This window comes from Ambystoma mexicanum, chromosome 6q (genome assembly GCF_040938575.1).
Source record: "Ambystoma mexicanum isolate Mex_15411 chromosome 6q, UKY_AmexF1_1, whole genome shotgun sequence".
NCBI classification, from domain to species: domain Eukaryota; kingdom Metazoa; phylum Chordata; class Amphibia; order Caudata; family Ambystomatidae; genus Ambystoma; species Ambystoma mexicanum.
In genome coordinates this window covers 845,262,321-845,288,954 of record NC_090937.1, presented here as the reverse complement: position 1 = coordinate 845,288,954, position 26,634 = coordinate 845,262,321, and the positions used below count along the sequence as shown (strand labels likewise).

Here is a 26,634-nt window from a genome sequence, read left to right as displayed (position 1 = left end):
ACTGGGCTTCGTAGGCAAACGCGGCCAGTACAGTACCACGCAACTATACTCAGAAGCCGGAACCCAATGCAGATCTTCTCACAATACATCGCTCCACAAATAGGAATATGCTACATTACTTGCAAAGAATAACGCTACACGGTTAATATCAGAATAAAATTTTAATGCACATCAAATTCACCAAGCCCATACAGCTATTAGGTCATAAACTCCAAAATATTTTTCATTACTGTGGGCTGCATCTGCAATAAATGACCAGCTTCTTCTTGTGTGACGCCCTGTTCCTTCATGGTACACAGGGGCTACATTCACGTTCAAAAAGGCAACATGGAAGCGCCTAGAACCGCAGGGCCGTCCCATTAGGTAGGCACTAGTCCAGCTGAAAGGTCGATATGTTGCTCCTAGCCACTAGTACTGCGTAAGGGCATGTGGCCCATTGGCGATCGTCCCATAAGATCGTAATGGTGCTCCACTGATTAACTCGAAGCAGCAGGTGTCGGGAGTAAAAGCCATCTGCAGGAGTGGCATACAGATGGCAGCGGCAAAAGGGGAGGAGATACCTGTCACCCAAATGAAATGAAAAAGAATAGTATGGGCATCAGAACTTCATTTGTATTACTCACTTCAATGATCACACTAAATCTACAGCCATATGCATGCTAGCCCACTCAAAAGGATTATTTCCACCCAAAAATCACTTGCGAATCATAACTATATAAATCGAGGTGAAAACACTATTACAAACGAGTGTTTGTGTGCATGCGTCTGTTAAAACAGAATCCATTAGATGGGATTAGTAACGTGCATAGACACAAGTGTTTGAAGGCGCGTCGAGACAGGGAGGGTTCAACAAGGGCAGATAGACGATGGTCCCACTATGGCAGCTCTGCATCACATAGCGCAGGGGAAGTAGATAGATTCCAAAAAGCCATGTACATGGCAAACTCTCAATTAAATCATCTGTCCATGCATCCACACATCATTCCCTCATCCCGGTATAAAAACGCCAGATTATTTACTCACATAACATTTGAAATTTCCATTGAGTCTGTGCGTAATGCAGTCTGCAAAATCCACTGTGCTCCAGCCCGGAATTCTAGTGTTGTGAAGTAACATGTATTTGGGAACGTCCTGCCTCATCGTCCACTACGCTATTGCGCATCCCATACTATTCATATCAATCATTGCATTCTCGCCATGGCCCCTGTCCGAAGGACATTAAACAATAGAACGTTATATTTGCAGTCAGACCTGTGGGCGTCTCCTCGCCGCTAGCTGAAAACCGAAAGCGCTGTCCTTCGAATTCCTCATTTGCAACATCACGTCGAAAAGGCATCTGTGACCGCTTGAAATCACAAATTCATCCATGTAGTGCGGCAGTGTGTGAAAATGGCAACTGGCTTCACTCACAAATGGGACGCCCCGCCCGTCGGTGAACCTCGGTACAGTGCTGCATGAGGGTCCACCGTTAATCGAGTACTACATTCCACTGACCCTTCACAAGTTTGTTCTCGACTGCAAAGATAGTATGTGAAACAATGGGACCATAGCAGAATGAACATATAAACCAATATTTCACTGCCATCGGGATTAAATACATGATTGTAATAGCAAGATGCCATGCGTCAAATTGCAGCGTTGTGTGCGGGACGTGCTCGCCCAAAGGGGATTGCAGCTGGCACAGGTGGAATGAATCACCACAGGTGGAGGCAATACAGCCTGAAAACACATAAATTGCACACCCAACCCCCTCCCACAACCACACCCACTCCAAAATGCTACCGGCAGGACTAGCGATGTTGGCCCTGGGGGACCTGATAGCACTGCAAGTACTCCAACTTCAAGAAGAAGACGAACACAAACTACTACAACAACTGGCCGCACAGAGGAGACGCAGGAGGAGGAGGAGGGCAAGGCAGGGCCAGCAAGGCCCACCAGCACAGCCACTACCACCACGCAGGCAGCCCGCAATGCCACGCCTCCGAGCTCATCCGTTCAACCTCACTGCTGAGCAGATCCATACCCTCTACCGTTTGGACCGGGACACCATAACCGCCATTGTGGACATGACACACGCTGACCTTGTCAGCATGATAGATAGCCCAACCGCCATCCCACCCCTACTGAAGGTGGTGTCTGTACTCCACTTCCTGGCCACAGGCACCTACCAGCACACAGTCGGACAGTTGCATGGCATTTCACAGCCACTGTTGTCACGGACACTATTGCAAGTGCTCGATGCCCTCCTGAAGCACGCAGACGACTACACTTCTTTACCACGCTCGGAGCAGGAGATTACAAACACAAAAGTGGGATTCCATGCACTTGCCGGCATACCGGGTTGCATTGGTGCCATCGACTGCACCCATGTGGAATTGGTTGTCCCACATGCCATGGAGGTCCAGTACCGCAACCGGAAACAATATCATTCTCTTAATGTACAAATGGTGTGTGACTCCAACAGGATCTTTACACATTGTTGTGCCCGATTTCCTGTATCAACCCATGATTCTATGGTCTTGAGGAACTCTACAATACCACGCTACATGGAGCGACACGCAGGGAACAGATCCTGGCTACTCGGTGAGTCTCATTTCATGCATGATAATGTGGGGTATGTGATGCAGCAACGACCTGGCAGGAAGGGGGGGGGATGCGTACGTAGCAATGTCATTCCACAAACATCCTTTATTGTCCACATACAGGTGATGCCGGGTATCCACTGAAGAGATGGCTCCTTACACCACTTCGGAACCCACAGAACCAGCATGAGGAGGACTACAACCATGCCCACTCACGTACCCGTGTAGTCATAGAACAGGCATTCGGCCTACTGAAGGCTCGTTTCCGCTGCCTCAGCAGGTCTGGCGGGGCACTCCTGTACCGCCATGAGAAGGTTGCAAAGATGGTCATGGCATGTGTCATGCTACACAACATGTGCGTACGTAGAAATGTGCCCATGCCCCCTGACGCAGAACTGCAAGCACCTGAAGATGGTCATGATGAGGGTGGGGATGTGGCAGCACCTCAAGGAGTCCGCGAGGCACAGGAGGCCCGTGAAATTCGTCAGAATATCATAGATTCATGCTTCTAGCACTCACGCCTGGTGGCTGATACATGGACACGGGACTTGTGGCACTGTGTGTGTCTGGAACATGCACAATGTGGACTGTACGCCTATAAAGGCCTCGTACACAAAGATCAATGTCCACACATCTCATTGGATGATTATGAAATGTTTATAGCATATGTGAAATTATATTACACACCCCATCGACCCGCCACCCAAGAAAGCCCAACACCCCCCCTCCGCCCTCCTACCTCCCCCCCGAACACCAGTGTCCAAAGATGCTCATTGTCAGTGGGCAGACGCTATTGCAAGCCCCCTCTCTGGGTATCAGGGGCACCCCTGCCTGTGGAGCGCAGGTTCCTCCCAGATCTACGTTGGGGGCTGCCCTGGACGGAACTTGCAACAGATGATGTCTCTGCCTGCTCACGTCCATGCATGTCCCTAAGGGTTTGTGAGAGCTCAGTGAGCACACGGCGCACAGCGGCAAGTTCAGCACATACGTCTTTGGACGTCGCATGCAGTTCCCCCCTCAGGCTCTCGGTGCTTCTCTCTATTTGTACCCTCAGGCTCTCGGTGCTTCTCTCCATTTGTACCCTTAGTGTCTCTGTACTTCTCTCCATTTGTACCCTTAGTGTCTCTGTACTTCGCTCCATTTCTGCCCTAAGTGTCTCAGTAGATGTTTCTATGGCTGCCTTAGAACCCCCACATTCATCAGCATGCTCCTTGAGGAGCGTGGCCAGTTGCTGCTGTTGCACGATCACCTGGTCGAGGGACTGTTGCCTCTGCTGGGCCATGCCCATTTGCGGTGGTGTCACAGAGGGTCTGATCACCTCATGTTGCCTTGCCACAGGGCTTGTGGGGGATGGCCAGTCGTCGTCTTGTGGGTGCCCCTGCGTGGTATCCTCATGGTGTATGGGATGAAACAAACAGGGGGATTGAGACAGGTCATGGATGGATCCTACATCGACAGCACCGTTTTCTGTGTCGGAGCATGCTGCCATTAATGCAGTGTCACCTATGGTGCTGCTGCCACCAGAAGCAGTGCCTTCTGTGGCATCCATTGGGGGGACCTGTGGTGCTGCTGTTGTGGGCATGCTGGCTGCTGGGGTGCCTGTTGAAGTCCCCTCCTGTGTGCTGCCACTTGATTTGTGCTGCTGCCGTGTCTTGATCCGTGCAGCTGAGGTGGAGGGTCTTTGGCCGTTGGTCTTGGCCCTCTTTGCAGGTGTGCTGGTAGGGGTGTCCTGAAGCTCGTCGTTTGAATCGGACCCTGTGGTGGAGTAAAGGAGGGCGAGCGTTATTTATGGGTCTGCGGAAATTGGAATGGCAATGTATCACATACATTGGGGTGGTACCTGAGGGTGATTTGGGTCAGGGCATTGGAGGTGGTTTCATTTTTGTGTGGATTGAGGATGCAGTTGTTTTGCAGCCTGCAGTTAGGGTGTGCATGCTGCACGTGTAGAGGGTGTTTTTAGGATTTTTAATTATTTATGTATTTAATGTGACTTTTAAAGTGCGCTATCAGGCCAATGTATGTGGACGTTCTCCTGGACATGTGTTTCTGTTGCACTATGTGGACACATGGTACTTCACATGATTGGACATTGTGGATTTAGCATTGTTTTATTTGGCCCACCTACCTGATTCTTCGGATGTCTGCACTCCTTTCTCCATCCCTCCGACTCCCTCTATACTCTCCATTCCAATGGTGGAGGCACAGATTTCTTCCCAGGGGGTCAACTTGATGGGTGATTCCGATCCTCCCCCGGTAGCTGTGGCAATGTTACGGTTGGCTGATAGTATGCTCCGTACGCGTATCCGCAAGTCGTCCCATCGCTTTCTGCATTGCTGTGGGTTGCGGGGTGCGGTCCCCACTGTGCCACCAGGGCCCATATGGCCTTCTTGTTCGCAAGTGCCGTCCTGGTCATTTGCGTCGAGAAGACGACGGCAGCATTCTCCTGGAGGGTCTCTGTGAGCACGGTGAGTTCCTCATGGGAGAAGTGGACCTGCCGCTTGCGGTCGCACGCTTTTTTAGCAACTTTTCCCATTTTGATTGTTTTAACTAGGGTGGCTAACGGGTTGGGATGTGTCTCAGGGTAGGATTTTTAATGGTTGTGTTGGGATTCTGATTTTATAGGTGTACAGCGTGCTGTTTCCCGTTCCGGCCCCATGTTTTTACTTCCGTTTCCGTATATTTACGGTCACCGTATTTTGCGATTACCGCTCATTACGGTGACCGCTATGATGGGTGGCGGAATTGCACCTAGGGCGCCGTACGACGGCGGTGAGGGGCGTTTTGGGGACATTTCCGCCATCGCGGACTTTGCACTTCCGCCATGGCGTAATGCTCGTGCCCGATGAGTCAGAATTAGCCGCACATTACTCCATCGTGCAATGGCGGAAACGCTATTTACGCTATGGCCGTCAGGTCAGTTACTTTCCGCCAGGGTCGTAATGAGGGCCAATGTGACTTTCCCCCAAAAAACATAGCATGGTGCAGTTTTTCGCCTGGTTTGCATTGGACATAATGATTAGTTCATGGCACAAACGACACATTGGGTGAGATAAAATGCAAGTTCTCCTCCAAGAGCATCGAAGAAAGGGATATTTGAGCATCACCGAGAACCAAACAGTAGGCCTTGCTTCAGAACATAAGCAGAAGTGTGTTTGAAAATTGAGCTTGACAGCCCACCATCTCTCTTTATACAAATATGTCATAGTGTCACTTGACAAATGATTAGGGGTCCTTGGTGAAATCATTTGAAAAAAACTAACACATCTATGAATAATTAGACAAGAAGCTGTGTTTGTAGGAAATAATTGCAAATGACTAGCCCGAAATGGATGCACCTATTTGACTGCCAGTCCCTCATACAGTGGGTGTTAGGCCACTATAGTGACACATTCATTATTTTAATAACAGATTTGGAGAATGACCAATCCTCCTCTTACCCATTTGTACAGGAAAATCAGGAGTGACAATTTCATCCACTGAAGATGGAACGGTTTGTCCAGAGGGGTGGTTGCTTTAAGGTGAGAAAGCATCACGTTACTCAGAGGAATAAGAGATGCTAATGCGTGTAGCAGCCATGAAGGCCAAGTAAATGACAGAACATGCCTTTGCCATGACAACTGCTGAGGTGTCCAGGAACAAAAACCATGGTAACTCGCTGTTAAGCACAGAGGAGAACAGATTTGTTTTTAGTGTGTGAAAACACATCTTAAAGCTTTTCAAGTTCTGTGTAAAAAGAAGCCTCTGCCTGCTCAAGCACCAGACTTAGCAAGAAAAGCATTGGGAATTTGCCAACCCTATCTTGTATGCTCTTATAATAGGTTGACAATTGTTCTCTACTACTTGACTGATTGCTCAGGTGTGAGCTCCAGAGAGTGAGCTAGGTACATCTTCCTCTATCACATTGGATTTTGCTATTATTCTTGCAGTATTTTATTCTACAAGATGTGGTGGTCTTAAATGAAAACGCTGAAGACTCGTCTCCCATTAGGTCATTCACATGAATAGATTAATGAAATACATTTGCATAACACGCAGTGCCAATTGCTCATCCATGTTCTTTTACCTCCCAATACTCCTGGCCGTGAGTTGGGGGCAGAGAAAATAATGTTCAGTGTGGTGTGAGAGGCATGCACATATGGTATTTCCAGTTCTCTCAGTATGAATCCTGCATTCTGAATACATACACATCTGATGTCAGAATCGCCATGTATGTGCCTATGCCCATTGTGCATTATAATAGGAACAATCCCTAGCAACTGCTAAAAGTGATGCCATTATGCACCTCTAGCCTACGAAATTGCTATGCATGGGCGAGGATCCTACAGACATTGTATATGTTTTCCTCACTCTGTGTGCATGTTCCTTGCATTGCACACAACAGAGGGGATACAGAGATTAATCACACAAATGTCGTGTTCTTCAGGAATGCGCCCAATTCCGTGATGGTTCGCAATGTGCATATCCTGACGAGAATTCTCCAGATTGAGAGTGACCTCTGGACTTGGTATCAAGTATAGAACAACCTGGGGTATCATCCTGTTTCATTATTTAAACAAATATATAATACAACTTAAGGAAAATATCTTATACAAAATACCAGATTGGTTTAGGTAATGAACCCTGCTCTTATTCCAGATCCCAGCACCAGGTTCCTTAAATCCTAGGAGATCCAAGATTTGGTGGGGATTAAGAGGCAGTTAGTTCCAAGGTGAAACCATACTGCTTGAAATGGAACCAGACATTGTCAAGCTGAGAGAACCTACGTGACCCAGAGTTTGGAGGTCAGATAACTAGTGGCAGGAGCTTATGAAGTTCTTGATGGGTAAAGCAGGAGATTTTGACAAAAATCCTGGTATTCATAGAACGCCTGTTGGGTTGTCGCAGAGGAAGCTAATTTGCTCACATTTTTTCCTCCTGAAACTAGCCTGATCCTAGCATGGCAAAAAAAACCCTTCTCTTTTAGCCAGTTTGCAAAGAAACAGTTTAATGGGTATTTATTGATATAATTGTTAGATAAGTTCACTAATTAATAATGATATACATGATAACCTACTCAACAAATGAATTAATTCAGAAAAGGGTTCACCTGAAATGTAATCAATTTGATCTGGATGTGCAGCAATTTAGATAGCTTCATCCTTCATCCTGTTTGCGCCGCTTTTCATTATGCACCTCAGTTTGGCAGAGTTGTGTGCTTTCAAGAACCCCTTTGAAAACACATTATTGGACTTTCTCCCATCTGTATCGTTCTGGAGATCTAGCTTCCAGAAGTATATCCAATACTAAATAGGATTTGCATTGCTGAAACTCCCCTCCTCTTCAGATGGTTATTCATCCCTCCCTTCATCCATCCTAGTTGGTCTTAAGCTTCATCCTTGCTTTCATTTTGACACTGTGAATCCATACGTCCCCATTGGCCACTTGATAAAAAGACATCCACAATGTTAGATGTCCAATACTGACAACGTATACTAATAAAATAACATGTTCTGTGGGCTATCCCATTCCATGAGACCCCAAGCATGTTTAAGCTCTCTGTGCTACTGCATAGGAAAATACCTTGGATGCCAATTGGATCCTGCCACTGAGCTTGGATGTACAGACGTTTTAAAGCAAAGACTAGTTTTGTTATAAAATTTGCATAAAGCAGTCTGGAAAACCCTCTACTGGCACAAATACGGCCCATTGACCTGTTCTTGGGTGGATGGCCCCCGGGAAGTTCTCATCCATGCTTTAGCTCACTGGGGATGTTGTTGGTACTCTTGTTCAGAGGAGAATTGCTTACCATTTCAGTGCTGGATTACCTACTGGTGTGACAAAGGCTGATGTATGGACATTTCTCCTCTGTGAAAAGAATAGTGAACTAAATCGTGGTTGAGACCCTTCCTGGGGGCATCCACCCTAGAATAGGTAAATGGGCTGTGTTTATACCGATAGAGGGTTTCCCAGACCTCTCTATGCAAATTTTGGGTACTTTGGGTTGTCACCCTAAGTTACCAGGGAAACACAGACGTGGACCCCTTGCTCACTGTGCTTAGAGAGGCACAGCTCCACCTCACTGATTAGGCCCGACAAGGCTGATACAGGTGTCTGGAATTGTTTTTGGTACTCTTGTTCAGAAAATTGCCTACCATTTCGGTGCTGGACTACCTACGGGTGGTACAAAGGCTGATATGTGTAGGGAAAATTCTCCTCTGTGAAAATCATAGTAGCTAAAGCGTGGTTGAGACCCTCCCGGGGGCCCTTCACCCAAGAACAGGTCAATGGGCCGTGTTCGTACCGGTTGAGGTTTTCCCAGACCTCTTCATGCAAATTGTGGGTACTTTGGGTTCTCACCTTAAGTTACCAGGGGAATCCAGACATGAACCCCTTGCTCACTGTTCTTATAGAGGCACAGCTCTACCTCACTGATGAAGCCCGACTAGGCCGAAACAAGTGTCTGGGGTTGCTGTTGGTATTCTTGTTCAGAGTAGAATTTCCTACCATTTCGGTGCTGGACTACCTATGGGTGGGACAAAGACTGATATATGTATGGACATTTTTCCTCTGTGAAAAGCATAGTGAGCTAAAGCATGGTTGAGACCCTCCTGGGGGCTATCCAGCCAGGAACAGTTCAATGGGCCGTGTTCGTACCGGTAGAGGGTTTCTCATACCTCTTTATGCAAATGTTGGTTTTGTTCTAACCCTGTCTTTGCATATGTGAGATGTTTAGCAGATGCAGGGAGTGAATAATATAGAAGCACTCTTACCTGCCAATTGCAAAATGTGTTGGGCTGAAGAAGGATGAAAGTTTGACTCAGTATCTCAAGGTTTACGTATAGTAGTGCTTGTATATAAGGAAAATATGTAAATGGATGAGTGGCAGGAAGAGGAAGAGTGAAAGGTATGTGTAGTGATGCAAGAAGTGTCGTAGTGGTGAGAAAAGATATTAGATAAATGGGCTCGTGTCTGAAGGAGAGAAATATTTCCTCCCGAAGAGTGGAGACACCAAATGGAAAGGCCTCTTTCTTGTGCTTTTCTGGATGGAATTTTGATGTTTAATCTCACCTGTTTCAAGCTTATTCTGGAGTGCATTCAGCCAGTGATAGAGTGCTTTGTTGCTCAGTAGACCAGTGTTTGTAGTTGATGGTTTTCCATCTATCTTTAAATATAAATATGAACATGTGTGGGTGTGTTTGTGGCATGGGGAAGATTTGTTCCTTATACACTTCAACACTCTTTCACCAATCTGCACCAAATTGTGCATAGTTACCTGTGAGGACTCTCACGATAGCAGTGGCAACATAATATTTGGACACCCCATCCGTTCCCCGGATTTCAGCAACAGTCAAAATGTGTATGTGGGTTTGTGGCTTGGAAAACCGTTGTTCCTTATACAATTCCACACTGTTGCACAGATCTGCACCACATTTTGCATAATCACCTGTAATTTTGCATAATTACCTAACAAAGTGATTAAAAAATCTTGCTTTCTTATAACATGTTTCATGCCAGATTCCAGCCTCTAAGCATGGGACCATGTTTCAAATCCGTGCTACTTGGTGTTGTCTTTCCAAGACTATTCTGTTGCACTTGATCTATCCTTTAGGCCTGGTTACCTGTAAATAGAAATGAGGTGAACTCGACCAGCAATATATCAATATATGCATAATAGGTCCATAGAAGGGGAACATGGTTTAAAGACTTTGGTGAATAACGCCATTGAATGCCACTGTCTTGTCTGGAAATAGCAAAACGTGATTGTCACATGGTCAAATACGATAATGAGGATGACAATTGATAACCTGAACTGTTGCTGTTCCCAACCTGCAGCTTGAATAGAAACTGGACTAGTAAGCATGCGTTAGTTGGAGGCAATTAATGTTCTCTTGAAGGACGATGGCTAAACCTTTTTCTAGAACTGTAGCCTGTAATAAATGCTGGGTGATGGCATGGTAGTTAGAAACTTCATTTAGCCCTCACTGAAGTTTCAGTAAGAATCAGAACGTTCATCCAGTTTTTGAGGAGGACAAGTTGATGTTTTGTCGAGATGTCATTGTCCAAGATCAATGGCAATTAAAGGATTTTGATGGGAGGGAACTATAAGATGTCATTATTGAAAGAGAGAAATCAGAATGTCGGCGAGGTTGTTGATGTTAAGCGTTTGTAAGGAGTGCCATTTGAAGATATTCTTGTTGGATTATGTGCGGTTAAGTCATGTCCATTATGTGCCCTGTGGTTTTTATTTTTAATACAAAATGATGGTTTAAGATTTATGGGCATTTTATAAAGTAGCACCTGAATCAGGTGAGTGGAGGGCTGCAGATGGCAGTGTGTGCCTGTGACCAATTGGATTCTGGTCTGCAGGAGTACAAGGATGAGTAGGGGTAAAATGACCCACTCAACCCTCACATGTCTCTAAACCAAAACCCAATGCAACAATTAAGGTAAAACGGGGACATTTAAGAGATATACCTCCTTCGCCTTTTTTGGTAATTCGGGCCAAAGGAAGGCTATGCTCTTAAGAGGGGTGTGTGACGAATCAACTTCCGGGGTACCAGTGTCCCATTGATGAATATCGGTTCCTAAATCAACAATCAACCCCACACCTCTATGAACAGATTGGAAACACAAGCAAATCATGAACTTCCTTTTCCAATTTTGATAACATGGATGGAAAGGCAGGCTTATCTCCAAAAAGTTGTGGATAATTGGTTAGTTGAAACACAATGAAAATACAATTATTACTCAATGATGAAAGGGACTGTCCAGTCAAGGTTGTATACAAATATCTACTTTATTATCATCACAATAGACAGTTCTAGCAATACTATGAAATACAACCCACCCTGTAAGGAATACAGGGCACAGCCAGTTTCAAAGAAGTAAAAGTGATGTACCCTGGATACTGGCAGCAGGGTAGTCAGTATGGTAAATAATCGCAATAGTTCAAGGTTACTTGGCTTCAGCACAAAGGGAGCAATGGGACTTAACATTTCTCTAGGGGCCTTCTGGGAAGGACCAGTGGGACAGAACCACAATTAACCTTGTGATGTAGGTGTTCTTGGTGCTCAACAGGGTTGAGTCAGCTTCAGTGTGCTTTACAGGCTTCTGTGACAGAGTACAGGATGGGAGTCAGTTGCGGGTATCAGGTGGCAAGGCAGTTCAGTGAGTGAAGCTGGACGAATGGCTGCAGGCTGGCCTACGTGCATGCTTGGGGTCAGGAATTGTTTTCTCAGTGCTGGTCGGCAGTGCTAAAGCACTGGCCGAGAAGTCTTGACAGCAGCATAACAACAGTCAGCATTGCAGTCGATTGTAGCTCGAGGGACTCTACTGGCTCGAAAATGGCTCTTAAGGCAGACGTCAGTAGTTGATCAACGATGCTTCTTCACTGGGCTTGTGTCGCCCTTTAAGGTGGACAGCCCAAAGCTGGGAAGTGTGTTGTAGGCAGATGCGTTGTCTTTGATTTTGGGTTCAGAGAATCTCTGGCACTTCCCACCTAGGAAGCTTGCTGCAGACTCGAGTAGGGCACGCTGTGTGCTCTCTGGGTACCAGTCCTGAAGCTGCTGGAGGGGCCTCTGGATTTGGTATCTCCCTCTGTTCCTGAGAGATTTTTATGGGAGGGATCTTGCTTCTCTCTTCGAGGTCCTGGCCTTCTTTCACTGGCGTAAGATGTAAGGCAAACTGTACCTTCAACCATGGTCCAATAATAATTTCTTCCTTCCTTCTGCTTCTGGTGAAGCCTTCAGATTTTCTGCCAAAAGAGGAGCTTGGCCCTCTTTTACAGTCAAATGGACCACAGCGACTGTCTGTTGTGGATCAATGGGCATCTCTGGTTAATGAAGCTCTCTATGGGTTCTGACTAAAGCAGCAGGTCTCCCATGAAGATGGGGCGAGACCACACTCTCAGGCTCCTTCAAACCCCATTCTCGTACCTTATTAATGTGGTTCCCCTCTGGGAAGCACGACTGTAAACGCGCTGTCCCAGGCTTGACAGTTCACTGTCAATCGATACTGAGGCCGGGAGCTGGCTTCAAGTTGACACAGTTGACACCGTGGCATTTGAAAGGATGTTGGGGTTTCCTGTCTCATTTGTTAGCCTCTGCAGCCAGGCCACATGTGGGTCTGTTTGAATTCCCCACTGAGTGGAATGCAAATCACTGCCCCCAGCTGGAGGGCCCAACAAAATGACAGGGTGGATCCATGGAGCCTTTGTAAGTTAATCAGGCTGGCCTTGGCAGGGGGAATATTTCGTCCCCCCTTCTGGAGATTCATTGTGTACCCCTGTCATATCTCAAACAAATATGACAGGGGGACTGCGCTTGTAGGCTATGTCCACCCAGAGTAAACAGGTCTATGCACATTTCATGTGCAGAACATAGGAAAATGTGTGCGTATAAGCTCCAAACATTTTCCTGAGATTTATCTACCATCATTCAATTTAATTTAAACATTTCTTAAAAGCCCAGGTGAACATACACCGACCGTGTGGATGGTCAAATTCCTCACATGCCACCCAGCCTCAACATATGAACCTAAACCCACTGAAGATCTGGTTCATCATCAAGGCAAAAGTACTGGCTGAGGCCATCTGTTTTTTCCATGCTGGCAGCCTGGGTTGTGCTGGGTGTCCATATCTAATCCATCTAGGGATATGGCTCAATGCAAAAGCTTTGGGTTCGCCCCTTGCATGGCCATTAACAATGGAAGAGGCCGGTAGTCTGTTTGAGTAGAAAAGTGCGACCCAGAGATGTAGGGTTTCAGATTATTTACTGCCCACACAACCATGTAAGACTCTTTTTCAATGATGGCCCAGTTCCTTTCCCTTTTTGTCCATCACCGGCTAATGTAGGCAACTGGTTTCTCTACCCTTTGAGAGTTCAGCTGCGCTAACACTGCTCTGTCTTAATATTGATAGTCTGCCCCTTTTAGAATTGGGGCCCTGCACAATCCATCCTTTAAATCCTGAATGGAGGTTTGACAGGCAGGGGTCCAAGTTACTTCCTTAGGCATTTTCTTGGAAGTTACATCTTTCATGGGAAGGGTAATAGTCCGAATGACTGGTAGTACCCGGTGAGACATAGAAAGACTCCCACCTGTGTCTGTGTGATGGGGATGTCCCAGTCCTTCACAGCCTGTACCTTTGCTTCGAGAGGTTGTTCCTTACCTCCACCGACCAGGTGGCCTAGGTAAATCACTATGCCCTGCACTATCAGGCACTTCATGACCTTGATAGTCAGACCTGTGTTCTACAGCGCCTGAAGTACTTGTTTCAGGTGGAATAAGTGATCCTCCCAGATGTGGCTGAATACAGCAATGTCATCTAAATAGGCGAAACTGAAGTTTTCCAGACCGGCCAAAACCTGCTCATCCATCCGCTGAAAAGTGGCAGGTGCATTCTTCAATATGAAGGACATCAAAGTGAACTGATAATGTCCTTCTGGGATTGAGAATGCTGACTTCTCTCTCGCTCCATCTGTCAAGCTGACCTGTCAGTACCCTGATGTGAGGTCAAAGGTACTTATGTACTTGGCAGTGTCGAGCTTGTCAATTAGTTCATCTGACCGAGGAATGGGGTGAGCATCTGTCTTTGTGACAGAATTGAGCCTGCTGTAGTCCACACAAAAGCAAACTTCAGTCTTCCCACCACTGGTCTTTTTAGGGACCATTACTACTGGGCTAGCCCAAGGGCTGTGCAATGGCTCTATCACTCCTAGAGACAGCATCTTGGAAACGTCCTTTTTGATGGTGTCCCTGACCTTGTAGGACATCCAGTGAATTCTGCTCTTCACCCACTTACTGTCTCCAGTGTCCACATCATGGGTGCACCAATTTGTGTGACTGCAAGTCAGTGAAAACAGACTGGCAAACTGACCCAGTAAATGGTGACAGTCTGTCAGTAGATGTTCTGACAGGTCCATTGCAAAGTTGACACCTTCAACTGACCCATCTGCAGCTCAAGTGTGCAGAAGGTCTGGAGGGGATCAGTCTCCCCCTCAGTCTCTCCATCTGTCACTAAAGCCATGACCAAGTCGCTGTGGCTATAATTGGGTTTAGCTGGTTGACGAGAAAGACCCAGCATATCTGTTTAGGTCCTTTCACGTCAATGAGATAATTGACCTCATTGACTTTTATCAGCACACAGTAATGCACAGACTACTTGTCCTGAAGGGCACTGGGTTTGACAGGCTCCATAAGCCACACCCACTGGCCTAGAGAATATACTGTCATTGTGGCCTTCTGGTTGTGCCAGTGCTTCATCAGCTCCTGACTGGCCATTAGGTTTTTTGACAACTGTTCCATGTACTTTGCCATTCTAGACTGAAGGCCAAGTACATAGTCCATCACATCTTGCATAGGGGATGAGGGGTTGCCCTCCCATCTGTCTTTTACTAGACTGAGGGGACCTCATACAGGGTGTCCAACAATATCTCAAAGGGGCTAAGCCCTGCTGGGTTGTGTGGCACCTTCCTCTAGGTGAACAGTAGACATGGCAGGAGAATATCTCATTTTCTCCTCAGGTGCTCTTCAGTGTCTTGTTGAACCATTCAACAAGCATCTTTGTTTGTGGATCCAAGGATGTAGAGAACTGGTGCGTGACTCCACATCTTCCCACATAGCCTTCCTATACGCTGATATGAAGTTTTATCCCTTGTCAGAAATGACTTCCTTGGGCAATCCAACACAGGAGAATATCCATCAGACCCTTCGCAACCATAGGTTCTTTTATGCTCCTCAGAGGGACAGGCTCAGGGTACCTTGTGGCATTGTCTACCACTACCAAGATTTATCTGTACAGTGAGCTGGTTTGAAGATCGAAAGGACAAAAACTATCTATGCCTATTCTCTCGAAAGGCTGCTCAACCCAGAGCAGTGGAATCAAGGGGGCCTTTGTGGCACCACCTGACTTGCCAGAACCTTGACAGGACAGGCAAGACTGGAAAAATTCCTTAACTTTTACGCTGAACTGCGACACACCGGTCCAATGTCTTAGTCACTCTCAAGTGACCCGCTAAAGGAATCTGGTGAGCCAAATCCAAAAGGAACTTTATGTGGCATTGGGGAATTACCAACCTTCTGGTACCCGCACCCTCACCAGTCTTTTGACTTATTGTACAGGAGTCCATCCTCTTAGGACAGATTTAACAGTCTCGCTGGCGATACAATCAGGCCCATCAAGATACTGACCTGGCTGTACCCATTGCTGGGTAACAGCAATGAGGCTAGCCGCAGTGTCTCAGAACACAGGAGTTTTGTGTCCATTGATATACACATGTTCAAAATAGAGTTGAGTATTATTGGGAACTGGGATCTCTTCTGGAGACCCGGTACTGTTCTTACTCAGTGTAACCAATCCACATCCGGCCACTACTTGGCCTAGTGGGAAGTCCTCCTCCAGGAGGCCCACACTAATGATGGCCTCTTCCACGAGTCCAACATTCACTGTGGCTTGCATCTTTAAGCCCTTTCAATTAGGATTGCCTTTCCTATGGCCCAGCTCCTTACACATAAAACAACCTTTGGGTGGTGAGAACAGGTGTCCCAGTGTTAGGGGTGCCTGCGCTCTTCTTTTTGGTGTGTACGACTGAACAAAAGTTTTGGGATTTCCCTTCATTCTTTTCGGGACCTGACTTCGAAGAGAAGTGGGTTGGATCTTTGTCCTTCCCATCCTTGGTAACTTTTTTGTCCGAAGATTTCTCTTCTGATTTGGGTGTGCACGCCTGAGCCCTTTTCTGGATTTAAATACTTACAAACCTGTCGGCAGTCTTTGCAAGCCCCCTAGGGCCTGTAATAGTCTTGACCACAAGATGATGATGTCGGTCAACCTCACAATTCTTCAATACATGCTCACACGTAATCAAATTGTGCATCCATTTAAATGTGTCAACTTTGTTACCAGACACCCACCCACTCAGATCTTTCAATGACAAGTCTGTGAACATTTCAAATGTCTGCCCACTTTTCTTTCCAAGCTCTCTTAAGCTCTTGAAATACTGTTCTGGGGTTTTGCAGAACTTCCTGAGCAGGGCCACCTTCATGCTCTCATAATTGGGCCTTTCCTTGAAGTTAACTATAGAATTGCATCAGTCCCTGGTGTCGGTACGTGACTCATATGGGCTGCACATGACAGTACCTCGTCCACCTCCTGTTGCTGAAAAGCAAGCTTGAGCACTTCAAACCAGTCAAAAATATCCTTCCCCACTTCGTAAGCCTGCACTAAGTCTTTGGGCATGTGGCACTGGGGCTTTTGCCGGGCACCCTGGTTTGAGCCACTACAAGTGCTAGATCTGTTGGCCTCCTTCTTCTTTTCAAGTGCCAGCTTACTCAGCTCTATGTCCCACTGTTTTTGTTCCTCCAGTGCTAGTCTCCTCTACTCCAGCAGGAGCTTTCTAGCTGCTAGCTCGTTATCAGCGTGAACACTTACTTGGCCACTTAGAGACTGTGCTGGGGCATGGGACCTACGGGATGCCAGACTAGCCCCTGACATCACGGACACTCTAGAGTTTTGAGACACCATGCTTGCCACCAGGAGTGATGGTTGGCGAGAACCACTGCTCATGCTGTCTTCCCCGCCATCTTCAAATAACCCTCCCTGAAGGTCTTCTTCACTCGAGTACCTGGGGTCTAAACCCATCCCATGGGGATTCCTCCCCAACCGCCCTCGCTTCTATCCAAGCTTGGATGCTTGTCAACAACTCAGGTTTATTAACCTTAGTGCTGTGGAGAAGTCTCCTCCCTTGATAATAAATTGATGTTGTTTCAAAAGATGCTTGCACCAGCAAATAATGCCTTCTAAGATTCTAAGAGAATCTACCTCACTACTGTTCTTTTTTTACAGATGGAAAGTTTAGGGCACTACTCATGCATTTTCTGTTTAGTCTATTGTGCACACTAGAAACTATGGGCCCGAATAGGGCTATATAGGTAAATACGATAGGCTTTGTCACCTTTGTTAGAGACCCAATACATTTGAAGCTTGAAAACATCTATTTTTGGACTGTGAGAAACGTTATATATATAGATATGGATACTTGGTAAATGTACATATGACTTTGACACACATAGGCCTAGGATACTTTGGCACCACATTCATAATACACGCTCTGATCAGAGTGATAAACATAATATATGAATAATAGGGCGAACACATATTCAATATGCATTGGGAGAGGTTCTTGTGAATTGAAAGTGAATTGAAATTGTGATAGGGGCGTTACTGGAATTTAAAAAGCTGGGACTCTAAATGCTCGGGGTAGATTTACTGGCTTAAACCCATTTAAATTGTGTATACACATGTGTTTTCAATCTTGATGCTGTCTAGTTCTTTTGTTTTGTAATTCATTGTAATGATTGTCTATAATCTGTGTACGATTTTAATAAAGGTTTGCACAATGACACAAAAATGTTAAACATATTGATCAATGGAAAGCATATTAAAAAAGTTAGTCTCTTCATAGGCGTTAGTAGAGGAAGCCTAAGGCAAAATGGAAAGGAAGACTTTATGAGAAAATGGCACTCAAAGTTGTCTCAAGGATGCTCAGCATGATAACATAGTCATTGGGCATCATTACGACTCTGGCGGTCCCGTAATGAACGGTGCAGGTCCCTGATTACCAGACATCCTTTTCAGGTCCCGCGAGGGGACCAAGGAGCTAATAACGGCCCGTTACTAACGGGCCCGTTATTAGCTCCATCCCCATTGAGCACTATTGGGGCTCAAATGGGAATGGGGAATGGTTTTGTGCATGAGGAATTACCGGGTCCTCCAAGGTTCGAATGACCCGGTAATTCCTCATTCACAGAACCCGGTTTTGGAGCACGGTATGGAGGCAGCCATGCCCTTATTAAGGGCATGGCTGCCTCCATACTCGTAATGAGGCCCATTGTTTTTTTTTCTTCTTTTTGATGTTTGTATAGCACACTATTAAGGATATTTTGGTTGCACATTTCATTGTAGAAGCTGCAAATATGGGTTAAACCTTAACATATGGTGACTATGCCAGGCACATTGTAGCATTGTTGGGGCATTTGAGGCGGCACTCCCATATTTCTGCCAAAACCTATTAGCTTTGTCAATGCCTGTTCATATTCCTGATTGCCTTGCTGTGCCTGAAATATAAATGTCAATGCCCAGCATATGCATTTCTTATTTTATTTCTATTTCTCCTCAAGAAAAAATCTGGAAGTATGCAAGATGTATTACAGTGAGTGACACTTTAAGGCTTGTGATTTGCAGTATATGCACTGAGCTTTTATCGATGGAGGGTTGATGGTAGCCCTCCATGAATGCCACACATGCCCCAGAGAATGCAATCGGTGCTTGGCTCAATTCGGCTATGCCCACAATTTAGGGAGCCCAACTCAGATGCACAAAGTTAGATGGCAGATCTTGCAATAAATATGGGCCTCATCATGAGTTAGGCGGTAGCCCTTAAATGCAGCGGTAATGACATTACCGCTGCATTTAAGGGTCTGCCCAGTACCGAGTCTGGCAGCATTTACCCCCAGTTCTAAGCTGTGCATAAATACGCCAACTTAACAACCATTTTCGGGCGCAATTTCTGCCGACAGTGCCCCATTGGGTCCAATGGACCTAATGGGGAATGGGGAATACCCATTACCGCCCAACACTTCATCCGGCGCTAATATCGGCGGACCTGGTGGCGTAACGCTATTAGCACATGCGGTATCCTGGCAGCAATACCGCGAGGATACCACCCAACTCGTGATGTGTCTTATATTGCAACCATGTGTTCAGAGTACAAGGAAAACATACCTAAACATATGCAAACTGGTTCTTTAAGCTATTCCTGGCTCGCATAGTGGTAGCCGTGGTCAAGGTGTCAAGATCAACTCGCAGGCGGGGATTGGACACGAAGGCAAGAGTACACGGTAACAAAGTATTACATTCAATAAAGGTATGACTACAAAGTATTATGCAAATATGCTTATTCTTACAGTAGGTAATGCTTTTGGTGCTTGCTTCAGGTATGCATCCCGAGGTAAGAATGTTTCTAGGGGGTTGAAGTATTAAACACCATTCATGATGTTAGTGTTCTCTGCAGAACTGAGGCAAATTATATGATGTTGACCCAAAGGTGTTGTAGCAGGGTGGCAGATTTTAGTTATGATTGTCTGCAGTGCCTTTGAGATTTCTGCAGTGACGGGAGTTCCTGAAGTTGATCTGGTGACAGAGTCACTGGCAAGTGTCAGTTCTGCCATGCAATGCAGCTGTTCCTCTTATGACAGTGCCTCAGTTCAATTGATACATTTTAGAAGCTTATAAAACAAATTCAATATTCAACAGTTTTACAAGGCATCAAACGTTGTATATACTGGTGTGGCATTGCGGGTAACAGAGGGCACCAAGGCCTGCTTCTTTGCTGCCAGTAACATGAGTTAAGCTTTGCAGACTCTGTCATTTCCTGGGCATCTGAGTGCATGTGCTCTTGCCTCTATGTCAGTGAGGTCAGAGCAGTGACAAAGTCAACCAAGGCTGTCAGGGGGCACACAGTTTGCGGTATGCATCTCCACTATAGCTTAGTTCTGTGACTTGGGTTGCATGTGAAGACCTCAGAATCTGTTTTCTTGATTCAGCCTCTCCTATCAGGTCCATGGAGGGACTGGACACCAAGGCTTCCCTGGGGGCAGAGAACCTTTGAGAGCTTCCAACTCAGTCTCTTCATGTCAAGGGAAGAGCGCATCACGCCTTGATCTCTCTCTGATCAATAGTAGTCGGATGTACAGAGATGCCAGTCAGTGTTATGCCATCAAATCAGATCTTGGAAAAGTGGAAGGACCAGAAGAGGTTCTTCATGGTTCCACTTTGGGGTGGTGTCTGCTTCCGTGCTTCTGAATTCTTGGTTAAATATGGAATTGGGGTAGGGAAACAAATCTCCCAATAACAGGGTTGTAGTCATTCAGACAATGGATTAAGTTTTATTATTATTGTTATTATGATTATGGTAGTTATTGAGCTCAGACCTAGTTTGAGAAGCAACAGAGCGTTTTACAGAAGTAACCAACACTTCAGAGACACATCAGAGCGCTTTACAGAGGGATATAATGGTGTAGATGCATAACAGAGAGCTTTTCAGAGGTAACAACAGAACAGATATACAGCAGGCATAAGATACAGATGGGCATAGAGAAGGGGTACAGCTGTACAAGGTGGCGTGGAGGAGAGGGGTGGATGTTGTCTAGCAAGTCAGCTAGTGCGGGGGCCGACATGATGGCCTAGGTGTTGAGGAGGAGAGACTCCTGGAAGAGGTGAGTTTTGAGTTCTTTTGTGAATTTTAGAAGCGTGGGGGTGAGTGTGATGCTGATGGGGAAGAGGTTCCATAGTCTTGGGGTGTAGACAGAGAAGCCTTGTTTTATGGTGCTTTTCATTTTGCAGGAGCGGATTTCAAGTCTGCAAGTGTCCTGACTTCAGGTGGTGCACTGTCCACCGGAGATGCTGACTTCTCCATGTGGTAGCTGGGTGACTTGAGGGTGACAGCCTTACATATAATGCAGCAAGACTTGAAGGTGATTTGTGCGTGCATTGGGAGCCATCGAAGGTTGATGAGGGGCGGTGTGATCTGGTCATATCTGCATAGACCCTTGATGAGGCATGCTGCCATTTGTAGGACATTTCTCAGGGGCAACAAGGGAGGACCACAGGAGGTCTTCGAGGAGGCCATCGGCCCCATCCAGGTGGGGTAGAGCCAGTGTTTGGACAGTGGATCTAAAGCTATCCGAAGGGAGGAAGGGCTTGACTTTCTGCAGGAGGCACAGCTTATGCCAAGCAACATCTGTAGTCCACTCATAGGAACAATGTCTGGCCATTTGACCCGGGACAAGATTGGCAAAGGGTTTCTCAGTAAGGAGACCCCTAGAATCAAACAAATGCTGCCAGCAGCTAGTGGAGTCCACCCAGCCAGGTATGTGAGCAGACGTGCACAGGGGAACAGGGTGATATAGGGCACCCTGACTCTAAGCCAGATCAGGTTTATCAGGGCGGGGGGGGGGGGCAGAATCAGTACTTGTATTCCTCCTGAGTCCTGTGAAGAGGAGGCATCAATTAAATATGGGATATACTAGGTCAGGGATAATCACAACTGGCCAGTGGGGTTTACAGGCTTAAGCATATGGAGGAAATGTTGTTCCCCCAATGCGTTCAAAGCTAACATTTCTAGTATTATTCCATGAATATCATGCTTTCCATTTATTCTTAATTCTCAGCGTACATGGACAATGAATCCGTCTTTCCTTTGATTGCAAATGTTGGGCAGAAGGTGCTTTATGGCATCCCACTGCATTGATTGAGTCCAATGAATGGGTGTGGGATGGAAAATCACACAACAGACAGCATCCCTAGCCTGGCTACTCAGCACATAACCTGAGAAATGATAGACCGAACAAATGAAAGAACATGTAACTGGAACATTTTAAACTATGGGTCAACAATGCCTTTCTATTTGTATCTTCAGATAACTATGTACATTTCCAGAATATATTTGCATATGGTTTTCATGCAGCCATTTGTGTTCAGAAACATTGGGCCTCATTACGAGTATGAAGGTAGCCATGCCCTTAATTAGGGCATGGCTGCCTCCATACCGGGTTCCAGGTCTGGGTCCCGCAAAAGGGACTTACCGGGCCATTCCGACCTTGGAAGTCCTGGTAAATCCCTTTCGCGGGACCTGGACCCGGTACTTCCTCATTCCCATTCCAGCCCCAATAGGGCTCAAAGGGAATGGGGAGGGTGCTAACAACGGGCCAGTTAATAACAGGCCCGTTGTTATCACCCTCTGCTGCTAGCAGGTCCCGCTAAGGAGGTCTAGTCAGACCAGACGTCCTTAGCAGGTCCCGCTGCAGACCTCGGAATAGGGCACACCGTAATGAACGGTGCCGGTCCCCGTACCGGCACCGTTCATTACGGGACCTCCAGGGTCCTAATGAGGCCCATTGTGTGCCTTAATTGTACAGACCTCTTTCATATTGTAGTTCAGTTCAAACGAACTGTGCTGCTCTTCTCAGCTCAGGCATTTATTTCACAGTGAGAGGAGCCTTGTATCAGCCGATCTTCCAACTGCACCTAATTAGCCATTGTTGCTAATGCCTAACTGCATTATTCACTTCTATAAACACATTAATTACCATGAAAACAAATTGGATCAGAGACACAAACTAGACGAGGCATTATCAGAACCAGAAAGCATCAGATCAGGACTATATTTGTACAACCTTAGCTTTTCATGCATTGTGACAAATACAAATTAAACAGTTGTTAAAAAAAAATATTGTTTAGTTCAAACAATATTTTTTTGCAAAGCAGAGTAAAGATCTGAGTGTTTATGAGCGCCTCCATAAGGTGCTCAGTCGGACTCTCCAGGAGAGAGGACACATGCGACATGTATTCTAAACACTACATTACCAACATTTTAACACTAATTGTGAATGTCGATGTTACTAATTTATGATTGCTTAATTCTGGATTCAAACCGGGAGTGCACTTTGTAAATATTTATTTTAGCTAAATGTGTTGCACATAATGGAATGTGCTGGCCTTTCAGATAAACAACACACACACAAATGATCTCCTGCCACATTAGGTTGAACTCACTTTGATGTCAGTAAAGACAATTCCATGTTAAATTACAAAAATATTTTTGTGTTCTTTTTTGATTAGTAAGTCAAAAGACGAACATCAAAGTGTAATATCAAATATGACCACCATGTGTAAATACAGTGCTTTAGAATTTCATATCATCATTCTAAAATGTACACTCTCTCAATCACACTCATTCAGTCATTCAGTCAATCAGTCTGACAAACAATCAAAGCATATCACCTATATGTACAGAGGCTGTGAAGCCAAGGGAAAAGCAAACACAGCTGCCTGTATCAACATAAAGAGAAAACAGTACAAATAGAAATCATTGCAGGAAAACAATAAAAGTAAGGGTAGTGAAAAGAAATGGTTATGGAGGACTGCAATCCAATGGCAGTATTTCATTTGTCTATCATAAAAAGGTGCAAAGAAGTGCTTAGTACATTTCAGAAGCCTATGTTAGCAGATTGACGCTGCATCTTTCTGTCTGGCAATTAATGCTGGATCTTCTTATATCAATTACTCGAGTTTTGGCTGATATGGCTCTGTCTTTATCGGCAAGCACAGGTTTCTTCAGGGCAAGAAATTCTGCTTATAGTCAAAATGATGTAAAAATATTGGAAAGTGATGTCAAGATCCGCTATTTGCGACCTTAAAATTAACATGATCAAAATACAATTGTGAATATCTAGTAAAACTTGGAAAAACTCCAAGAGTCGTCACACCCATGAGGCAGGCCTCACTGTGCCTGTGATGGACTAGAAACTGACAGGGGGTAGGGCAGGAAGAGGAACCTCCTATGTACAACTGGGGGTACAATAACACTGAACGTGTAAGTTAATGGAAGTGTTGGTTGAAAGAAATTTCAAAACCACAAGGATCTACTTATGCCCCTAGTCCTATGTTGTTGGACCTGGGGCATTGCCATAAGGTCATGACAGCATGGTAAACAAAGGGTGCTGCAGTGGGGGATACACTACTCACCTATATTAGTGTATGTATGTGTAGGCAGGTAGGGTAAGATGCTCAATCACTGTTCACTCTTTCATACATAGTGTTATTGCAGGCGACCCAAGGTAATGTCTGTGGATCATGTGCAGTAGCTGCAAAGGCAAAAAACACACGCCTTTCAGATAAACGCTGATCAAAGTCTTCTTGAAATTCTGCGATAATGGACAAAGAGCTCCATGTGACCTGGCCCCCAAACCTTCTCTGCAGTGTAGGTTGTCGTACTGCAGAAAAAGGGTGAGCAATATCCTGAAAGTGAGGCGATGAATTTGCAAACTAGAATCACACAATCATTTTTTATATCTAAAATTCACAATTCTAACTTTTGTCCAAAAATGTCACGTTAGGATGCAAGAACATAGATTTATAGATTCATAGATGGATAGCTGCCAACTATGGGGATATAATCCACAAGGGCTTCTAGATGAAAGTTGATAAAAGCCAGTGAAGCGTGGGTTAACTATGATGTCACACAGAACATCAAGGTGTAATACAGACTGTTGTTGAAAGTTAACCATCTATTATTTTATGCTTTGTATGCATCCATTTTTCACAACTTCTGCTGTCCAAATGGAGGAGGATATCAGGGATTGGCTATGGGAGGCAAGAGGCAAATGGAGGAGCATAGCAGGAAGTGGCGATGGGAGGCAAGAGGCAAATGGAGGAGGATAGCAGGGAGTGGCGATGGGAGGCAAGAGGCAAATGGAGGAGGATAGCAGGGAGTGGCGATGGGAGGCAAGAGGCAAATGGAGGAGGATAGCAGGGAGTGGCGATGGGAGGCAAGAGCGCACCATCTAATGCATAACCAATAACGGGTTCACTCTAACTTCCCACAGTAACCCACAAGTCACAACAAGAATCTACAGCATTCAGAAAGCACAATAGCTGCTACTGACTCCCCGTGCAAGTCATATACCAGATTTTAAAGTAAGACAGTTGTGCATGTCATCTTTTATCTTTAATCAATGTTCAAGATTTTAAGAGATGACTGGTGCATTATCTATGTGTTTATTGGCCATTTTAAGATGGATTGATAAAAGACATCACAGTTTACAAAAGTTGGTATTTAATAGTCATCCCAGTATTGTGCATTATGGCCCTTGCTAGATGAACAAAGTATTTATTTTGGTGAGCATCTTTGTAAAAGTTGGCGTTGCACACTTAGCACTTCATTACAATTTTGCTGGTGCAGTAAAAGTGCTGGTGAAACTGCTGGTAATTCCGGCACCACCTCTTTTACCTCACCTGCTGGTGGGGGTGAAGGATTTACATCCACCTAAATGATGGAGGTGAACAGGTCCCCCAAGGGCAAAAGAATGCCAGAATTACTGGCAACGGTAATACTAGTGCCAATGATTCCAGCAATCCCCTACATGTAGTCCTATTGGACTCTATAGGATGAGGATTTCCTGCCATTGACGGCACCTGGAATATCTCAGTAATACCGGGATATCAGGCACCGGTAACGGTAGGGCTGTTTCCTGGTGTCCTGCCAGCATTACCGATGGGATACCGGGAACCTTGTAATGACCCCCATAAACTGCATTTTTAACTGATACTTGTAGCACTGCTGTTAGTAGATAGATATGAGCCGATCTGGGGTAATGCATGTACCAGTTGAACTATTCTGCTTATTTTCTGGAGTCTCTATACAGATATCGCAACTCTAAGGTATCTAGTTTAGCCGAGTAAGGACTCTGCCAATCAAGAATTTTCACATAAGCTTTTTAGTTAAGAAACTGTTGAGTAAAGATTTGTATTTGACTTTATTTCTAGTAAACTCAACAGGACCTGTAATTCTTTTGCAGACTCCCCATCCTGTGTCATAGAGAGCCCTTCCTCGACATCCCTTGTGAAGGCATGTTCAAATATAGACTCCCACCACTCAAGTGTATGCTTTTTTCTCTAGAACAGGGATCTGCAACCTGCAGCTCTCCAGACATTTTCAGCTACATCCCCTTCGACTCCTATGATGTCTAAGGCTGATGAGAGTTGTAGTCCATAACATCTGGAGAGCCTACGTTTCTTTGAAGTGTAGCCTTGGAAACTCATTGCTAAGAGTTAGATGTGCTAAGTGTCATATTTTTCAACTGTTTGAAAAATCCACCTTGCAGGTTGAGGGGATAGTCGCTAAAGACGTTCATACATAGCATTTTAAAGCTCTCACAACAACTCAGACAGGGTGACTGGACAAATGCCAAGCAACAACTTCTAACTTGAAACCTTGTTCCACCCTTCTATAGCCCCCTTCTATAGCCCCTGGAAAGACAGATGCTTAACCTATCGAGATGCTAGGGTGTTCAAGGAACAACAACTAAAAAGGCAGTACAGGTAAAGTAAAGTAAGGTACATAAATATAATGTCAAATCACTAATTACCACAAGCAATATAGGATTAATCATGAATGAAAAATGGAGAAACATATTTGATTATTTCAATGTAAGTACATTTATTTGTATGTGTTTACTT

At 45.4% G+C, this 26,634-nt stretch overlaps 1 protein-coding gene across 8 annotated transcripts in view; it reads left to right on the top strand.

Moving 5' to 3' along the window:
* The window catches only part of NPY5R (neuropeptide Y receptor Y5), a 551,355-nt gene that overhangs the window by 361,612 nt on the left and 163,109 nt on the right, over positions 1–26,634 (top strand). The window lies entirely within an intron of this gene.